The sequence below is a fragment of the Dasypus novemcinctus genome, chromosome X, assembly GCF_030445035.2.
Source record: "Dasypus novemcinctus isolate mDasNov1 chromosome X, mDasNov1.1.hap2, whole genome shotgun sequence".
In the NCBI taxonomy this organism is placed as follows: Eukaryota; Metazoa; Chordata; class Mammalia; order Cingulata; family Dasypodidae; genus Dasypus; species Dasypus novemcinctus.
The window spans coordinates 140699542-140703505 of record NC_080704.1 but is presented as its reverse complement, the minus strand read 5'-3'; the positions used below and the strand labels follow the sequence as shown (position 1 = coordinate 140703505).

Below are 3964 nucleotides of genomic sequence, written 5' to 3'. Positions count from 1 at the left end.
AAAATGTGCATTCTTGTATTCTTTCAGGTCTTACAAAGATGTGGTGGTTTGAAGCTGTAAGTATTCCAGGAAAAAAAAAATCATGTCCTTAAAACTAATCAATTCTTGTGGAAGTTAACTCATTTTAATTGTGGTATTTTAATGAGACTACCTCAGTTAAGTTGTGACCCACCCCATTAAGGATGGGTCTTAATATTCTTATTGGAGTCCTTTATAAATCAAATGAATACAGAGAAAGTGGTAAAAAGCCACATAGCAATGAGCTGAGAACAACAAGACCTGGAAGAGAAGAGAGAGACGAGCAGATGCTGACATGTGCATTTTCATGTGGTAGAGGAGCCAAGGATTGCTGGCAGCCAGTCTTTGGGAAGAAAGTATCACCTTTATGATGCCTTGATTTGGACATTCTCACAGTCTCAAACTGTAAGTTAAGAAATTCTCATGGTTTAAAGCTAAGTCATTTTATGGTGTTTGGCTTTAAGCAAACTAGGAAACTAAAACAAAGGGAAAGAGGGGAAGACTTTCACCTTGAGTATGATGTTAGCTGTGGTTAAATAAATGTCCTTATTCACTGTGGAATTTCCCTTCTCTCCCAAATTTGGTATTTTTAACATGGAATGATGTCGAATTTTTTCCAGTGCTTTCCATAGAATAATTAAGATGCTTATGCTTTTCCCCCCTTCATTCCATTATTATGCTGTATCACACTGATTGATTTTTGTATGACGAAATGCCCTTGCATACCTGGGATATAATCTCCTGGTTCTGTTGTGTAATCCTATACACCTTATGTGTAATTCTTTTAATATGCTGCTAAACTCAGTTTCCTTGTGTTTAGTTGAGGATTTTTGCATCTATATTCATAAAATATATTATTCTCTTGTTTTATTTTCTTGTGATGTTTTGGCTTTACTGCCAAAGTAATGTGAACATCATAGAATGAGACAGGATGTCATTCTTCTTCTATATTGGATATGTTGAGAAGGATTGGTCTTTTGTATTTTTTAAATAACAGGTAGAAATTGATACTGAAACTATCTTTCCTAGGCTATTCTTTTTAGGGAGGGATTTGATTACTGCTTCACTCACTCTACTTATTGTAGGTCACATTCATATTTTATATTTTGCTTGAGTCAGTTTTAGTTATGTCAGTCTTCCTAGCAATTTGTCAATTTCTACTATGCTATCTAAATTGTTGATAAACTTATTTCTGCCATGTTGCCACATTTTCTATTTTTATTCCCTAATACCTCTAATACTTCCATTATTTCTGTTTAATTGATAATTTGTTATCTACTGTTTTTAGACATTCTCACTTCCTCTTATTTTTATACTTTAGCTATTTTTCCTTGTTGATACCCTGGGGATTAGAGTGGACACCTCAAATTTATTACAAGCTACTTTAATATCAATTTAATATCAATTTAGATAACATAACATACAAAACTTCTGCTCCTATATGACTCTCTCCATCCATCTTCATGCAATGATTGTCACATTACATCTTTATATCTCATGTGCCCATTAACATAAATTTACAATTATTTTCCTACATTTTTTTCTAATTATATATGAAAAATTACAAATTAAAATCACAGAAAAATTAGATTTTTCATTTCTCTATACAATTGCCTTTATCAGTGTTCTATATTGCTTGATATGGCTTGTATTTATTATCTAGCGTCTTTTCATTTCAGTCTTAAGAAAACTTGAGCATTTCATGTAGTAAAGGTCTATGAAAAATGAACTGCTTCAACATTTGTTCAAAGGGACTTTTGTTAATTTACCTTAAACTTTGAAGCATAGTTTTTCTGGATAAAGAAGTTTTGGTTGAATTTTTTTTCACCCCACTGCCTTCTGGTCTCCATTGTTTCTGATGAAAAATATTTATTAATCTTATTTGCTCATACCTTGTATATTACAAATAAATTCTGGCTTGCTGCTGTCAAGATTCTCTTTTGCTTTTGTCTTTTGACAGTTTATTTTAATTTGTCATGGTGTTGATATCTTTGAGTTTATCCTAGTTGGAGTTCATTAAAATTCCTGAATATATTGATTAATACCTTTCATTGTTTGGGAAGTTTTCACCCACTATTGCTTCAAATATATGTTCTCTCCCTTTCTTTGTCTCTTATCCTTCTAGGAATCCCATTATGTGTAAGCTAGTAAACCTGATTATATTCCGCAGGTCCCTTAGTCTCTGTTCATTATTTCTCACTTTTTGCTCCACAGAATGCACATTTTAAATTTATCTACTCTCAAAATTGCTAATTCTCTCTTCTGCCTTCTCAATTCTGCTGTTTATATATTCTGTTTAAATTTTTATTAGAGAAATTGTGAGTTTACAAACAATCATGTATAACAAAAAGGATTCTCATATACCACCCCTCCACCAACACCTTGCATTTTAGTAGACCATTTGATACAATTGATAAAAGAACATCCAAATATTACTACTAACTGTCCATATATAGCTTGAATTATGTGTAATTTTCCCATAAACCACCTTATTATTAACACCATGTATTAGTATTCTACATTTATTATAGTTCATGAAAGAATGGTTTCATATTTGCTCTAACCACAGTTCATCATCCATCACAGATTTCATGGTGTTATGAAGTCCCATACTTGTACACGCCATCCAGAGTGTATGCTCAGTGGCTCTCTGTCTCATCACAGTTGTCTTTTCATCCCCTCAGTAAATTTTAAAATATTTTCATTTCTCCAAAATGCCCCTTATACCCCAATATTGATGACACTTGGCATTTACATAGTATTTACTTTGCCCTTGATGCAAAAGTGTTACATTATTATTGTTAACTATAGTCCACAGTGGTTTGTTAGTTGTATTTCTCCCCTGTATGCACATAATGTTTTTGTTTTTACTTTTTTTCTTTTAGGGGAGAACATGAACATATTTCCCCACTACCACAAATTATGCACTCGAGTTTCCCATATTTGGGGAAATTGCAGGGGTCAGCACATCACATCAAGAATGTAATGAATAAGCCTAGCCCTGGAAAAACCACTTTTATGATTATGGTATCTCCCCTGCCAGGTAAGTATGAACATACTATTAACACCTGGTAATAGTGATGTACATTAGTTCTAGTTTAGAGAATAACAAGTTTGTATCTGTACTATTATTCACAATCCTTTTGCACCACAGAACTCACTGGTATAGAATTCCAAAATTATCCTTTCCTTCTATTGACATTTATGTCCCTAGACTACACCTTTTAGTCACAATCACATTTATAAATAAGTAGTGTTAATTATACTCACTATGTTACTATAGAATCTATCCATCTCCTCATATTTATAATCAACAAAAAGTCTACATACATTAAGCATCAAGACCTTCTCAACCCTTATTCAATCTCCCAGTGACCTATACTCTAAATTTTAACTCCATAACTTTACTCATTGTATTTAGTTCATATTAGTGAGACCATAAAACATTTGTCCTTTTGTGTCTGGCTTTTTTTCACTCAATGTAATGTTCTCAAGTTTGTTTCATGTTGTCATATGCATCCCATTTTCATTTATTCTTCCAGCAGAATAGTATTACATTGCCTGTATATACCACATTTCTTTATTCATTTATTGGTTGATTGACATGTGTTTTATTCCATTTCTGGGCAATTGTGAATAATTCCACTATGAAAGTCAATGTGCAAATGTCAGTTCATGATCTTGCTTTCAATTTTTCTAAATATATACCTAGTAGTGACATTGCTGGATCATATGGCACTTCCATATATAGTTATCTGAGGAATTGCCAAGCTGTCTTCCACAAAATCTGCACTATTCTACATTTGTACCAACAGGGAAAGAGTGCTCTTATTTCTCCACATCATTTCCAGGGCTTGCAAGTTTTAAAATAAAGATCATCATTATATAAATCATCTCACTGTAGTTTGGCTTGCATATCCCTAAAAGATTTTGTGATGTTAAACAT

The 3964-nt window shown here is 32.6% G+C and overlaps 1 non-coding gene across 1 annotated transcript; it reads right to left on the bottom strand.

Annotated features, from left to right (window-relative positions):
- Positions 1-2900: 2900 nt before the first annotated feature.
- On the bottom strand, positions 2901-3069 carry LOC111764363 (U1 spliceosomal RNA). The gene has a single exon (XR_002796991.2). It is a non-coding gene; the product is annotated as a U1 spliceosomal RNA (small nuclear RNA).
- Positions 3070-3964: the final 895 nt, after the last annotated feature.